The 17,046-nt window shown below is 45.7% G+C and overlaps 1 protein-coding gene across 5 annotated transcripts in view; it reads left to right on the plus strand.

Moving 5' to 3' along the window:
- The window catches only part of LOC120055060 (disks large homolog 1-like), a 282,572-nt gene that overhangs the window by 204,527 nt on the left and 60,999 nt on the right, over positions 1–17,046 (plus strand). The window lies entirely within an intron of this gene.

Consider the following 17,046-nt stretch of genomic DNA (forward strand, 5'->3'; position numbering starts at 1 on the left):
TCATCTCAGTCCAACTACAGGACAGGACTCGTAACAAGGGGCTATGTGCTACCTGCCGTTCACTGGCTTCTCATTAACGCTCTTCTGCCTTCACTTACGGAATGGGTTAGAGACACGGCATGCTGATATTCGATTGGTCTATGGTATCTCAGCTCAGGTCAAGTCTCTCACCTCTGTGTGTGTGGTCTGTTTGCTCTGCATATCATTACCCTTTCGTGTGTGTGGTCTGTTCACACTTGTTTCAGCCCTTCAGAGTCAGAGGGCTTTTAGAGGGCTTTTAGAGGGCTTTGGTGATTGTCAGTTTTGGCCCTGACCAGAGGTTCAACCTTGACCAGGCCTCATTAAACTACCATTACCCTACTTATTTTCTCTCTCTGTCTCTCTCTCTCTCTCTCAATTTAAGGGCTCTATTGGCATGGGAAACATATGTTAACGTTGCCAAAGCAAGTGAAATAGATACTAAACAAAAGTGAAATAAACAATAAAAATGAACAGTTAACGCTCTCTCCGTCTCTCTCCCTTTCTCTCTCTCCCCATCTCTCTCTCCCTTTCTCTCTCTCCGCATCTCTCTCTCCCTTTCTTTCTCTCCCCATCTCTCTCTCCCCTTCTCTCTCCCTTTCTCTCTCTCCCCATCTCTCTCTCCCCATCTCTCTCTCCCTTTCTCTCTCCGCATCTCTCTCTCCCTTTCTCTCTCTCCCCATCTCTCTCTCTCCCCATCTCTCTCTCCCTTTCTCTCTCTCCCCATCTCTCTCTCCCTTTCTCTCTCCGCATCTCTCTCTCCCCTTCTCTCTCTCCCCTTCTCTCTCTCCCTTTCTCTCTCTCCCCTTCTCTCTCTCCCCATCTCTCTCTCCCCATCTCTCTCTCCATTTCTCTCTCTCCCCATCTCTCTTTCTCTCCCCGTCTCTCTCGCCCCATCTCTCTCTCTCTCTCTCCCATCTCTCTCTCTCTCTCCCCATCTCTCTCTCTCTTTCCCCATCTCTCTCTCTCAATTCAAGGGGCTTTATTGGCATGGGAAACATGTGTTAACATTGCCAAAGCAAGTGAGGTAGACAATACACAAAAGTGAAACAAACAATACAAATTAACAGTAAACATTACACATACAGAAGTTTCAAAACAATAAAGACATTACAAATGTCATATTATATATATACAGTGTTGTAACAATGTACAAATGGTTAAAGCACACAAGTTAAAATAAATAATCTCTCTCTCTCTCCTCTCTCTCTCTCTCCATCTCTCTCCCTCTCCCCATCTCTCTCTCTTTCCCCATCTCTTTCCCTGTCTCTCTCTCTCGCTCTCTCTCTCTCATCTCTCCTTCTCTCTCCCCATCTCTCTCTCTCTCTCCCTCCCCATCTCTCTCTCTCTCTCTCTCTCTCTCCCCATCTCTCTCTCTCCCTTCAATAAGGGTTTCAAATTTGGGGAAATGACACTCTCTAATTGTTTTATATTTTTGACATTTTGTCAGGAAATGCAGCTCCGTCTCAGGTTCTGCTGTTGTGCAGTGGTTGCACAGCCTTTCCTCTACAGGGAGCCAGGTTTTCCTGTGTCGACCCTTCTCAATGGCAAAGCTGTGCTCAGTGAGCCTGTACTTTGTCAAGGTTTTTCTAAGGTTTTGATCAGTAACCATGGTCAAATATTTAGCCACAGTGTACTTTCGATTTAGGGCCAGATAGCACTGCATTTTGCTTTGTGTTTGTGCTTGTGTTTACCAATAAGTAATGTAGTTTTGTTTTGACTGTGTTGTAATTTGGTTTATCCTGATTGATTGGATGTTCTGGTCCTGAGGCTTCAGTGTGTTAGTAGAACAGGTTTGTGAACTCAGCCCCAGGACCAGCTGGATGAGGGGACTGAGGCTTCAGTGTGTTAGTAGAACAGGTTTGTGAACTCAGCCTCAGGACCAGCTGGATGAGGGGACTCTTTTCTTTGCTCAGCTCTTGGCATTGCAGGGCTTGGTAATGATATGAGAGGGGGCCACTGTATTTTAGATGTTTCCAAAACTGAATTGCTCTTTTTTGAGTTTTTATTATTCGTGGATATTGGACTAATTCTGCCCTGCATGCATTGTTTGTAGTTTTCCTCTGGACATGTAGGATAATCTTACAGAACTCTGCATGCAGGGTTTCAATGGGGTGTTTGTTCCATTTGGTGAAATCTTGTTTTGCAAGTGGACCCCACACCTCGCTGCCATAAAGTGCAATTGGTTCAATGACATATTCAATTAGTTTTAGCCAAATTTTAATGGGTATTTCAATTTGAATTAGCTTTTTAATGGCGTAGAATGCCCTGCGTGCTTTCTCTCTCAGTTCATTCACTGCATCATTAAGGTGTCCAGTTGAGCTTATTTTTAAACCTAAGTAATTGTAGTGTGTGCGGTACTCTCTATATTTTGTACCAATTGAGAACTTTGGTCTAATTCCCTGAAATCTGGATCTTCTCTGGAAAATCATTATTTTAGTATTTTTGGGGTTTACTGCCAGAGCCCAGGTCTGGCAGTACTGCTCTAGCAGGTCCAGGCTCTGCTGTAGGCCATGTGCTGTGGGTGACAGCAGGCATAGGTCATCTGCAAGGAGTAGGCATTTAACCTCTTGAAGCTAGGGGGCAGAATTTTTATGTTTGAAAAAATAACGTTCCCAATGTAAGCTGCCTATTTCTCAGGTCCAGATGCTAGAATATGCATAGAATTGACAGAGTAGGATAGAAAACACTCTAAAGTTTCCAAAACTGTCAGAATATTGTCTGTGAGTATAACAGAACTGATTTTGCAGGTGAAAACCTGAGGAAATCCAAGGCTCTTATTTTGAAAAATCACTGTTCCATTGCCTGCCTTTCGTCCATTTAAAGGGATATCAACCTGATTCCTTTTCCTATGGCTTCCTCAGGGTGTGAACAGTCTTTCGACATAGTTTCAAGCTTTTATTCTGAAAAATTAGTGAGATTTATCAAATCGCGTCAGTGGATAGCTGAATGTCCTTCCATTTGTTCATGCGCGCGACACTGGTAGCTCGACATTTTCTTTCTCTCCAGTATTGAATAGTTTACAGTCCGGTTGAAATATTATCGATTATTTATGTTAAAAACAACCTGAAGATTGATTATTAAAAACATTTGACATGTTTCTACGAACTTAACGGATACTATTTGGAATTTTCGTCAACCCTTGATGACCTGCCTAAGGCTGTGGAATACTGAACATAACGCGCCAAACAAATGGAGTTTTTTTTTATATAAAAATAATCTTTATCGAACAAAAGGAACATTTATTGTGTAACTGGGAGTCTCGTGAGTGCAAACAGCCGAAGATCATCAAAGGTAAGCGATTAATTGTATTGCTTTTCTGACTTTCGTGACCAATCTACATTGCTGCTAGGTGTTTGTAATGTTTTGTCTAGTGATCGATAAACTCACACAAACGCTTGGATTGCCTTCGCTGTAAAGCATATTTTCAAAATCTGACACGACAGGTGGATTAACAACAAGCTAAACTGTGTTTTGCTATATTGCACTTGTGATTTCATGAATATAAATATTTTTAGCAATTTTGTTTGGCGCTCTGCAATTCAGCGGTTGTTGATGAAAATGATCCCGCTAAAGGGATCCGTGTGTCAAGAAGTTTTAAGAACTTAAAGAGTGAAAGAGTTCTAAAGTACAGAACAGAGCGGAACAGAGCAGGAGGGTGTTAGCAGCGATGTGATCCATGATGAATGGTGGAGGTCGTTTGTTTGATCATGAGGATGGCTGTCGTGGGACAGGTGACTGTGTGTGTCGAGGGACAGGTGACTGTGTGTGTCGTGGGACAGGTGACTGTGTGTGTCGAGGGACAGGTGACTGTGTGTGTCGAGGGACAGGTGTCTGTGTGTGTCGAGGGACAGGTGACTGTGTGTGTCGAGGGACAGGTGAGGCTGTGTGTCGTGGGTAGGGGGGCTGTCCATAGCGGCAGACTGTGATATGGCCATTTCTTGGAGAGACTCCTTCCCCTCCCGGAGACTGTCAAACATGAAAACACCACCCCAACGGGTGTTGCTGGGCAGCTTCAATGTGGTGCTCTTATTCTTCTCCCTTTGCTTGGTGAGGTAGATTGCTTCTATAACTTGATGACCCTTCACATACCGAACCATTTCCTTGGCTCTCTTGTAGTGTGTCCATTGTTTTCAGTGCCATGTTGTCCTTGAGGAGCAGATTCAATGCATGAGCAGCACAGCCAATGGGTGTGATGTGAGGGTAGGACTCCTCCACTTTAGACCAAGCAGCCTTCATGTTCGCAGTATTGTCACCAGTGCAAATACCTTCTGTGGTCCAAGGTCATTGACTGCCTTCAGCTCATCTGCAATGTAGGTATGTCTGTTGTCCCTTGTCTGTGCTCTTGTAGAATACTGGTTGAGGGGTGGAGATGATGTAGTTAATTATTCCTTGCTCACGAGCATTCGACCACCCATCAGAGATGATTGCAATACAGTCTGCTTTCTCTATGATTTGCTTGACCTTCACTTGAACTCTGTTGAACTCTGCATCCAGCAAATGAGTAGATAAAGCATGTCTGGTTGGAGGGCTGTATGCTGGGCGAAGAGCTTTCAGAAATCTCTTCCAATACACATTGCCTGTGAGCATCAGAGGTGAACCAGTTGCATACACATTCCTCCATTGAGTCAAAATAACTTCTGATTACAGGAGGACCATGAGCTGTTGCTATCGATAAGGTGTCTGGTTCATCATTTTTACCTCGAGTAGAAGTAGAGGGACTTTTGTCAGAGGTTGCTTGTTGTGAGCGCTGAGGGAACTTTATGCACTTGGCCAGATGATTCTGCATCTTTGTTGCATTCTTCACATATGATTTGGCACAGTATTTGCAAATGTACACAGCTTTTCCTTCTACATTAGCTGCAGTGAAATGTCTCCACACATCAGATAGTGCCCGTGGCATTTTCCTGTAAAGATTTTTTTTTTAAATGAGTAAAAAAAACTCATACAATTCCATGTACAGATAAATAGTTAAGCAGTTAGATTAAACAACTCCTTTGTAAGATAAATATTTAAAAATGAAACATGTATGGACACAGGTCAATTAACACTCCTCAGTTAGCAGGCTGAAGCAAGCTAAAACCCACATGGTAGCAAAAACTAACTAGCAGCAATTGTTAACAAGTTATAAATGATTTAAACACACTTTGCTGTAGGCTACTATTTACTAGTTAACAAGAAATCATGTCATATAAGATATTCACCCCTCCCAGTATTGTAATCAAAACTTACCAGAAAGCATGTAGTCCTTGGCTCAGACAGTGTAGTAGTGTGGGCTCAATAGCATCTCATTAGTGTGCAAGATCTTGAGAATCAGCTGTATACGTGATGGAAGAGTGCACTGGCACATGTGATGGAAGAATGCACTGTGCATGCAGAGGGTTGCAATTCCATTGAATTAGGGATAGTTTAACCAAAATATGCCACAAGACCTAGAATTCCCTTATGTGTATCCATCAAAAAAGGTTCACTGTTATAAGCTAACTTTTTTTGATGAATTTAAGCAAAATTACCGACCCTTTGCAACCCTAGTCGTGGGACAGGGGAGCTGTGTGTCGTGGGACAGGGGGGCTGTGTGTCGTGGGACAGGGGGGCTGTGTGTCGTGGGACAGGAGGGCTGTCTGTCGTGGGACAGGAGGGCTGTGTGTCGTGGGACAGGGGGGCTGTGTGTCGTGGGACAGGAGGGCTGTGCGTCGTGGGACAGGAGGGCTGTGCGTCGTGGGACAGGGGGGCTGTGTGTCGTGGGACAGGAGGGCTGTGTGTCGTGGGACAGGAGGGCTGTGTGTCGTGGGACAGGAGGGCTGTGCGTCGTGGGACAGGAGGAATGTGTGTCGTGGGACAGGGGAGCTGTGTGTCGTGGGACAGGGGGGCTGTGTGTCGTGGGACAGGGGAGCTGTGTGTCGTGGGACAGGGGGGCTGTGTGTCGTGGGACAGGGGGGCTGTGTGTCGTGGGACAGGAGGGCTGTGTGTCGTGGGACAGGGGGGCTGTGTGTCGTGGGACAGGAGAGCTGTGTGTCGTGGGACAGGAGAGCTGTGTGTCGTGGGACAGGAGAGCTGTGTGTCGTGGGACAGGGGGGCTGTGTGTCGTGGGACAGGAGGGCTGTGTGTCGTGGGACAGGAGAGCTGTGTGTCGTGGGACATGGGGGCTGTGTGTCATGGGACAGGAGGGCTGTGTGTCGTGGGACAGGGGAGCTGTGTGTCGTGGGACAGGGGACCTGTGTGTCGTGGGACAGGGGACCTGTGTGTCGTGGGACAGGAGGGCTGCATGTCGTGGGACAGGAGGGCTGTGTGTCGTGACTCCTACCCCTCCCACAGGGTGTCTAGGTGTGACAGGCTAAATCTGTTCCCTTCCCCTGAGTGGCACCTCCTGTCTACTCAGAGGTGTGTGTGAGCAACAGCGTGTGTGCTCCATGGTGTCCAGTGTGTGTGTAATTATCGTCCCAGTGAGCTTTTCTCTTCCCCAGTGTGTGTGTGTCCTGGTCTCTCAGCATTGTGGCCAGATCACTGATTCTCAGCAGTACTTCCTGAGTCTGGCATTCTCCACTTCCTGCCAACGCTATGGGGAGGAACAGACACACACCTCTTTCTAATGCTATTGGCAGGACAGGATAGGAGGAAGAAGAGGTGGAAGAGAGACAGAGAATAAGAGATGGGGGAAAGAGATGGATGGAGGGAAAGAGATGGATGGAGGGAAAGAGATGGATGGAGGGAAAGAGATGGATGGAGGGAAAGGGATGGAGGAGGGAAATAGCTAGCTGGAGGAGGGAAATAGCTAGCTGGAGGAGGGAAATGGCTAGCTGGAGGAGGGAAATAGCTAGCTGGAGGAGGGAAATGGCTAGCTGGAGGAGGGAAATGGCTAGCTGGAGGAGGGAAATGGCTAGCTGGAGGAGGGAAATAGCTAGCTGGAGGAGGGAAATAGCTAGCTGGAGGAGGGAAATAGCTAGCTGGAGGAGGGAAATGGCTAGCTGGAGGAGGGAAATGGCTAGCTGGAGGAGGGAAATGGCTAGCTGGAGGAGGGAAATGGCTAGAGGGAGGAGGGAAATAGCTAGAGGGAGGAGGGAAATAGCTAGAGGGAGGAGGGAAATAGCTAGAGGGAGGAGGGAAATAGCTAGAGGGAGGAGGGAAATAGATAGCTGGAGGAGGGAAATATATAGCTGGAGGAGGGAAATAGCTAGAGGGAGGAGGGAAATAGCTAGAGGGAGGAGGGAAATAGCTAGAGGGAGGAGGGAAATAGCTAGAGGGAGGAGGGAAATAGCTAGCTGGAGGAGGGAAATAGCTAGCTGGAGGAGGCAAATAGATAGCTGGAGGAGGCAAATAGCTAGCTGGAGGAGGCAAATAGCTAGCTGGAGGAGGCAAATAGCTAGCTGGAGGAGGGAAATAGCTAGAGGGAGGAGGGAAATAGATAGCTGGAGGAGGGAAATAGCTAGCTGGAGGAGGGAAATAGCTAGCTGGAGGAGGGAAATAGATAGCTGGAGGAGGGAAATAGCTAGAGGGAGGAGGGAAATAGCTAGAGGGAGGAGGGAAATAGCTAGAGGGAGGAGGGAAAATAGCTAGCTGGAGGAGGGAAATAGCTAGCTGGAGGAGGGAAATAGCTAGCTGGAGGAGGGAAATAGCTAGCTGGAGGAGGGAAATAGCTAGCTGGAGGAGGGAAATAGCTAGAGGGAGGAGGGAAATAGATAGCTGGAGGAGGGAAATAGATAGCTGGAGGAGGGATACTAGTTTGAAGGAAGGAGGGAAATAGCTAGAGGGAGGAGGGAAATAGCTAGCTGGAGGAGGGAAATAGATAGCTGGAGGAGGGATACTAGTTTGAAGGAAGGAGGGAAATAGCTAGAGGGAGGAGGGAAATAGCTAGCTGGAGGAGGGAAATAGATAGCTGGAGGAGGGATACTAGTTTGAAGGAAGGAGGGAAATAGCTAGCTGGAGGAGGGAAATAGCTAGCTGGAGGAGGGAAATAGCTAGAGGGAGGAGGGAAATAGCTAGCTGGAGGAGGGAAATAGCTAGCTGGAGGAGGGAAATAGATAGCTGGAGGAGGGAAATAGATAGCTGGAGGAGGGATACTAGTTTGAAGGAAGGAGGAGTATGGGTCTTCTTGTGGGTAGTCTTGAACAGTGTCCTGGGCTCCTCTCAGAGGTACACTACCGTTCAAAAGTCTGGGGTCACTTAGAAATGTCCTTGTTTTTGAAAGAAAAGCAACAAAAAAATGGTCCATTAAAATAACATCAAATTGATAAGAAATAGTGTAGATTGTTAATGTTGTCAATGACTTTTGATTTTAGTCTCAACGTCAACAGTGAAGAGGCGACTCCGGGATGCTGGCCTTCTAGGCAGAGTTGCAAAGAAAAAGCCATATCTCAGACTGGCCAATAAAAATACAAGATTAAGGTGGGCCAAAGAACACAGACACTGGACAGAGGAACTCTGCCTAGAATGCCAGCATCCTGGAGTCGCCTCTTCACTGTTGACATTGAGACTGGTGTTTTGCGGGTACTATTTAATGAAGCTGCCAGTTGAGGACTTGCGAGGCGTCTGTTTCTCAAACTAGACACTCTAATGCACTTGTCCTGTTGCTCAGTTGTGCACCGGGGCCTCCCACTCTTTCTATTCTGGTTAGGGCCAGATTGTGCTGTTCTGTGAAGGGAGTAGTACGCAGCGTTGTAGGAGATCTTCAGTTTCTTGGCAATTTCTCACATTGAATAGCCTTCATTTCTCAGAACAAGAATAGACTGACGAGTTTCAGAAGAAAGGTCTTTGTTTCTGGCCATTTTGAGCCTGTAATCAAACCCACAAAAATGCTGATGCTCCAGATTTTCAACTAGTCTTAAGAAGGCCAGGTTATACATATATGACTGTGGTCCTGGCTCATCCTGACCTTACTGCTTCTCCCTGGGCTCAAACAAGTGTTAACTGGGTTTGTGGAGTGCAATTTTTTTTTGATTTTCTCTTGAGTTTTCACTGGATGTAACTAAAACCGTTTTAGAGAAAGCAATCCCCCCCCCATGCATTAGTTCAATGCATCAAGTTTAGTTCCACTAGATTAGCTACTAAACAGTAGATGTAGTGATTCTCATTTCACACAAGTAGAGTTTCCAGAAAAGGGAAAAGGTACCAATGAACCGTATATCCACATATATGTAAATGGTGAATCTGCACTGTGTGTACGGGTCTAGACGCTGGAGAGAGGCTTAGGAGGTGGAGGAGGCCAGCTATAAATGAAAGTGTGTGTTCTGCAGTGCGTAGGGGCAGACTACAGGCAGCGGGATAGAGATGGGAGGGCTAATACTACTCAGATTACAGTCAGCTAGAGAGAGAGAGAGAGAGAGAGAGAGAGAGAGAGAGAGAGAGAGAGAGAGAGAGAGAGAGAGAGAGAGAGAGAGAGAGAGAGAGAGAGAGAGAGAGAGAGAGAGAGAGAGAGAGAGAGAGAGAGAGAGAGAGAGAGAGAGAGAGAGAGAGAGAGAGAGAGAGAGAGAGAGAGAGAGAGAGAGAGAGAGAGAGGTAGAGAGTGGGGGGGAGGGAGGGAGTGAGGAGGAGGGAGTGAGAGAGAGTGAGGGGGAAGGAGTGAGAGAGAGGGAGGGAGGGGGAGAGAGAGAGATAATACTAATGACTAGTTCTCTAGTAGAGGTTTCAAGTTCTTCCCCACCACAGATCAACAAGGAGAATGAAGGCGTTCAGATCAAACCAGGTTAGGCTGTCAGTAGTTTGGATCAATGCTTTTATTGATAATATGCTGTGGTTACATACCCTCCTTGAATACAAACTGGCAGGCCATCGAACATCTCCCTCTCTTGGACATTGTTACAGAAAAGCTACTGCATAAATCATGCTGTAATGTATAGTGAGTTTTATAGTAAGTTCTGCACAGTTCAATTTTGTTTTTCGTGAGGGAAATGTTGTCCAATCGGATGAATGGCCAGCTCAGTCTCTGTCCAGCTCAGTGTCTGTCTGTCCAGCTCAGTCTCTGTCCAGCTCAGTCTCTGTCCAGCTCAGTCTCTGGCCAGCTCAGTCTCTGGCCAGCTCAGTCTCTGGCCAGCTCAGTCTCTGGCCGTCCAGCTCAGTGTCTGTCTGTCCAGCTCAGTGTCTGTCTGTCCAGCTCAGTGTCTGTCTGTCCAGCTCAGTCTCTGTCCAGCTCAGTCTCTGTCCAGCTCAGTCTCTGTCCAGCTCAGTGTCTGTCTGTCCAGCTCAGTCTCTATCCAGCTCAGGCTCTGTCCAGCTCAGTCTCTGGCCAGCTCAGTCTCTGGCCAGCTCAGTCTCTGTCCAGCTCAGTGTCTGTCTGTCCAGCTCAGTGTCTGTCTGTCCAGCTCAGTGTCTGTCTGGCCAGCTCAGTCTCTGGCCAGCTCAGTCTCTGGCCAGCTCAGTGTCTGTCTGTCCAGCTCAGTCTCTGGCCAGCTCAGTCTCTGGCCAGCTCAGTGTCTGTCTGTCCAGCTCAGTGTCTGTCCAGCTCAGTGTCTGTCCAGCTCAGTGTCTGTCCAGCTCAGTGTCTGTCCAGCTCAGTCTCTGTCCAGCTCAGTCTCTGTCCAGCTCAGTGTCTGTCCAGTTCAGTCTCTGGCCAGCTCAGTCTCTGGCCAGCTCAGGTCTTAAACAAGACCTTAGAATAATTATATTGCTCTCTGGGGAAAAACCTTCACTCCACAAACTGTCTTACAAACAATAGTGTCTCAGCTACACTGATGCCAACTCGTCATGGTATAATGATGAAATCAATTGTAATCGCTAACAACTACTTCTGGTTGTCTTACACCTGTTCTCTCTTGAGCTATTCTGGGCCAGCTGAAGCCGGGGCTGAAGCCGGGGCTGGGACTGAGGTTGAGGCTCATATGCCCTCACGCCTCGCCAGTCTTCTGAAGGGGAGACCGACTGGCTGAGTACAAACACGGCTGAAACGTTTCCTTTTAGCCAGAAGGTGAAAAAGCTCAGAGGAAGAACTGCTAATGTCTTCTCCTGCCAACTGTGTCGCTGACATACAGAACCATGTCTGACGGGGTGATGGCGACAGGCCAAGTAACTATGAGTTGATGATTTTGTTCCTGCAATTTAGAGGATGTGAAGAGAGTGACATTGAAGGCTTCCATTTGCTTTAGGGTTATAATCAATGCTAATTCTAACCTGGATGTATCTCTTTCAACGTCTGTCTGTCTGTCTGTCTGTCTGTCTCTCTCCCTCTGTCTGTCTGTCTCTCTCCCTCTGTCTGTCTGTCTCTCTCCCTCTGTCTGTCTGTCTCTCTCCCTCTGTCTGTCTGTCTCTCTGTCTCCCTCTGTCTGTCTGTCTCTCTGTCTCCCTCTGTCTGTCTGTCTCTCTGTCTCCCTCTGTCTGTCTGTCTGTCTCCCTCTCCGTCCGTCTGTCCGTCTGTCCGTCTGTCTGTCTGTCTGTCTGTCTGTCTGTCTGTCTGTCTGTCTGTCTGTCTGTCTGTCTGAGTGCGTGCGTGCTCCTCCTGTGCACAGCAACATAGATTGTTACTCAGGACAGTTTCCTGTTTCCCATCAATCATTCAACTCTACATCCAGACCATGTAGACCATTAGTGCCCCAGCTCAGCTTCTCCTTAATGATGTATAACATTCATCCAATTACAAGGCAGCATTTCTAGAGTTCAAACTGGGCCTAAGAGATAGAAAAAAGCAAACCCCATCTAGGAGAGTATATCAATGTACTCTCAACATCTCCAACTAAGAGGTACTCAGAGCAAACATTGAACCAACATGGTCTGAGCAGGCAGATCTCTCACCTCAGCCTGTCTGTCTCTGTCTCTGTCTGTCTGTCTCTGTCTGTCTGTCTCTGTCTGTCTGTCTCTGTCTGTCTCTGTCTGTCTGTCTCTGTCTGTCTCTGTCTGTCTGTCTCTGTCTGTCTGTCTGTCTGTCTGTCTGTCTGTCTGTCTGTCTGTCTCAGGCAGATCTCTCACCTCAGCCTGTCTGTCTCTGTTTTTAAGCTCTTCCAGTGTACAAAACACTGACTCATACTGCCATCACACACACACACACACACACACACACACACACACACACACACACACACACACACACACACACACACACACACACACACACACACACACACACACACACAGCTTCAACCATTAGGTACAGATCCTTGAGCTTATTTAAGTCCTGCTGATCAAAGTGTGGAGTGGATCAGGAGAGATCAGGGGATCTGTAAGTGGCACACGGATTTTACTTACTGACTGTTTGGCTGGCTGACTGACTGACTGACACCGACCAACTTCAAACAACAGTGGATCTTGAATACGACCCAGTTTAAGGTCAAATGATTGTCCTTTTATTAGAAAGATGACTTTGGGTCAACAGTCAAATCCAACTGTGTGTCCATTCATCTCATTTCAATTAGTCTGAAGGGAAGACAGAATGAGAGGTAATGGCTGTGTCCCAATCGACAAGGATGGATTGGATTGGAACACAGCCACTATGTAGGAAGTGTATTCCTGGTTCCTCTGACTGAGCACGGCAGGCGGGTCAGACCCACACACTGCATTAAGCACACGGAGAGACAGCTGCTTCAGCTGGGCCAATGAACAAGTCTCTGTGGATCATAAGACATGGCCTGTGCAGTGCTGTTCTCTGTGTACCAGACTAAGTAACTATAGCAGGACTGTAAATCAAATCACAGGTTATTTGTCACATACACATATTTAGAACACGTTATCGTGCGTGTAGACCATCATTCGCAACACTTACAGTTGAAATTGGAAAGTGTACATACACCTTAGCCAAGTACATTTAAACTCAGTTTTTCGCAATTCCTGATATTTAATCCAAGTAAAAATTCCGTGTCTTAGGTCAGTTAGGATCACCACTTTATTTTAAGAATGTGAAATGTCAGAATAATAGAGAATGATTTATTTTAGCTTTTATTTCTTTCATCACATTCCCAGTGGGTCAGAAGTTTACATACACTCAATTAGTATTTGGTAGCATTGCCTTTAAATCGTTTAACTTGGGTCAAACGTTTTGGGTAGCCTTCCACAAGCTTCCCACAATAAGTTGGGTGAATTGTGGCCCATTCCTCCTGACAGAGCTGGTGTAACTGAGTCAGGTTTGTAGGCCTCCTTGCTCGCTCACACTTTTTCAGTTCTGTCCACACATTTTCTATAGGATTGAGGTCAGGGCTTTGTGATGGCCACTCCAATACCTTGACTTTGTTGTCCTTAAGCCATTTTGACACAACTTTGGAAGTATGCTTGGGGTCATTGTCCATTTGGAAGACCCATTTGCGACCAAGCTTTAACTTCCTGACTGATGTCTTTAGATATTGCTTCAATATATCCACATAATTTCCTGCTTCATGATGGCATCTATTTTTTGAAGTGTACCAGTCCCTCCTGCAGCAAAGCACCCCCACAACATGATGCTGCCACCCCCATGCTTCACGGTTGGGATGGTGTTCTTCAGCTTGCAAGCATCCCCCTTTTCCCTCCAAACATAATGATGGTCATTATGGTCAAACAGTTCTAGTTTTGTTTCATCAGACCAGAGGACATTTCTCCAAGAAGTATGATCTTTGTCCCCATGTGCAGTTGCAAACCGTAATCTGGCTTTTTTATGGCGGTTTTGGAGCAGTGTCTTCTTCCTTGCTGAGCAGCCTTTCAGGTTATGTCGATATAGGACTCGTTTTACTGTGGATATAGATACTTTTGTATCTGTTTCCTCCAGCATCTTCACAAGGTCCTTTGCTGCTGTTCTGGGTTTGATTTTCACTTTTTGCACCAAAGTACATTCATCTCTATGGCTGCGTGGTCCCATGGTGTCTAATTGCGTACTATTGTTTGTACAGACGAACGTGGTACCTTCAGGCGTCTGGAAATTGCTCCCAAGAATGAACCAGACTTGTGGAGGTCTACACATTTTTTCCTGAGGTCTTGGCTGATTTCTTTTGATTTTCCAATGATGTCAAGCAAAGAGGCACTGAGTTTGTAGGTAGGCCTTGAAATACATCCACAGGTATACCTCGAATTGACTCAAATTATGTCAAATAGCCTATCTGAAGCTTCTAAAGCCATGACATACTTTTCTGGAATTTTCCAAGCTGTTTAAAGGCACAGTCAAGTTAGTGTATGTAAACTTCTGACCCACTGGAATTGTGATACAGTGAATTATAAGTGAAATAATCTGTCTTTAAACAATTGTTGGAAAAATTACTTGTCAAAATTACTTGTCCCACAACTGTCCCAGACAATGTTTGGAATATTGATTTCTCGCACAGAATAGAATAGGTCACCTGTTGTACTATGGGGGATAGTAGATTGACAGACTTGTGCTTTTGCTGTTCGTTAGGTCTACTCATCTTGTTGGCTGACGAAAACTGAATGTGGACAGTTCTTCCAATATCATCACCATTCACCTTGGGCTTGGATAAGGGTGCACACAGTTGCATTCCCGATGTGTTGGTGATCCCAAAATTTGAGGCATTATCAAGTGCTTCTCAAATTGTGAATGAGAGACTGACGAAGTGTGTACAGCCTGCGCAAAAAACAATCATAGTCTCATCATGCAGCCTTATAATGTATTAAACATCTAAACATATAGCCCAACGTTTGTAGAACTAAAGTTCCATAAATAACTGTAAATTAAGCTTATAGGAGGACCTGTTTCTTTGTTAACCTCCACACAGAAAGCCGCATGTGAGAACTCCCCCAAAATCGTTTGGAGAAAATAGCCTTTCGATTTAATTCAGCTTTGTTCAATTGTGTTCTTCATACTATTTAATAATGCCACGGAATTCTAAGCAAATCTTGTCTGCTAAATGAACTAGTGTTGCCCACAGCCATTTGTCATAGCCGGATCAGGACCTAACATAAGGACAACTCAGAGTATGCTATTCTGTTCTTCTGAAATAGACTACATTTTCTTCATATAATGTTTCTTTAGACCTGTCTAAAATAAATAATGGATTTATTGTGAAGGTGTAGGCTATATTACATGGATTTATTAGACTTTTTAAAATGTAGATGTTCCAAAGGTGTGGAAGCCAGGAGATGCTAAATGTGTTTATGTTAATTAACAGTCAATTACTGTGAGATGAAATTTCGTGACTGCCACAGTCCCAGTGGGGCTAAGGCTTAAAAGGGTGTGGACAAAGAAGAGTTCTCCAGTAGGTGTACCAAAACATTTTCTCAAAAGTGGGGTTACAAGTTTATCAACTTTCAAAGCAGAATTACTTTCCCATTGTTCCTCAACTGAATTGTGACATACCATTTTTTAGCTCTGAGTCTCTGCTTTAATCAAATGACTCTCTCTAACTGCCTATTGTGTTGGATGCTGTGGTACAGGAAGACATGACTCTCTCTAACTGTCTATTGTGTTGGATGCTGCAGTACAGGAAGACATGACTCTCTCTAACTGTCTATTGTGTTGGATGCTGCAGTACAGGAAGACATGACTCTCTCTAACTGTCTATTGTGTTGGATGCTGCAGTACAGGAAGACATGACTCTCTCTAACTGTCTATTGTGTTGGATGCTGTGGTACAGGAAGACATGACTCTCTCTAACTGTCTATTGTGTTGGATGCTGCAGTACAGGAAGACATGACTCTCTCTAACTGTCTATTGTGTTGGATGCTGTGGTACAGGAAGACATGACTCTCTCTAACTGTCTATTGTGTTGGATGCTGTGGTACAGGAAGACATGACTCTCTCTAACTGTCTATTGTGTTGGATGCTGTGGTACAGGAAGACATGACTCTCTCTAACTGTCTATTGTGTTGGATGCTGTGGTACAGGAAGACATGACTCTCTCTAACTGCCTATTGTGTTGGATGCTGCAGTACAGGAAGACATGACTCTCTCTAACTGTCTATTGTGTTGGATGCTGTGGTACAGGAAGACATGACTCTCTCTAACTGTCTATTGTGTTGGATGCTGTGGTACAGGAAGACATGACTCTCTCTAACTGTCTATTGTGTTGGATGCTGTGGTACAGGAAGACATGACTCTCTCTAACTGTCTATTGTGTTGGATGCTGTGGTACAGGAAGACATGACTCTCTAACTGTCTATTGTGTTGGATGCTGTGGTACAGGAAGACATGACTCTCTCTAACTGTCTATTGTGTTGGATGCTGTGGTACAGGAAGACATGACTCTCTCTAACTGCCTATTGTGTTGGATGCTGCAGTACAGGAAGACATGACTCTCTCTAACTGTCTATTGTGTTGGATGCTGTGGTACAGGAAGACATGACTCTCTCTAACTGTCTATTGTGTTGGATGCTGCAGTACAGGAAGACATGACTCTCTCTAACTGTCTATTGTGTTGGATGCTGTGGTACAGGAAGACATGACTCTCTCTAACTGTCTATTGTGTTGGATGCTGCAGTACAGGAAGACATGACTCTCTCTAACTGTCTATTGTGTTGGATGCTGCAGTACAGGAAGACATGACTCTCTCTAACTGTCTATTGTGTTGGATGCTGTGGTACAGGAAGACATGACTCTCTCTAACTGTCTATTGTGTTGGATGCTGTGGTACAGGAAGACATGACTCTCTCTAACTGTCTATTGTGTTGGATGCTGTGGTACAGGAAGACATGACTCTCTCTAACTGCCTATTGTGTTGGATGCTGCAGTACAGGAAGACATGACTCTCTCTAACTGTCTATTGTGTTGGATGCTGTGGTACAGGAAGACATGACTCTCTCTAACTGTCTATTGTGTTGGATGCTGTGGTACAGGAAGACATGACTCTCTCTAACTGTCTATTGTGTTGGATGCTGTGGTACAGGAAGACATGACTCTCTCTAACTGTCTATTGTGTTGGATGCTGTGGTACAGGAAGACATGACTCTCTCTAACTGTCTATTGTGTTGGATGCTGTGGTACAGGAAGACATGACTCTCTCTAACTGTCTATTGTGTTGGATGCTGCGGTACAGGAAGACATGACTCTCTCTAACTGTCTATTGTGTTGGATGCTGTGGTACAGGAAGACATGACTCTCTCTAACTGTCTATTGTGTTGGATGCTGCAGTACAGGAAGACATGACTCTCTCTAACTGTCTATTGTGTTGGATGCTGCGGTACAGGAAGACA

The sequence above is a fragment of the Salvelinus namaycush genome, chromosome 10 (genome assembly GCF_016432855.1).
Source record: "Salvelinus namaycush isolate Seneca chromosome 10, SaNama_1.0, whole genome shotgun sequence".
NCBI classification, from domain to species: domain Eukaryota; kingdom Metazoa; phylum Chordata; class Actinopteri; order Salmoniformes; family Salmonidae; genus Salvelinus; species Salvelinus namaycush.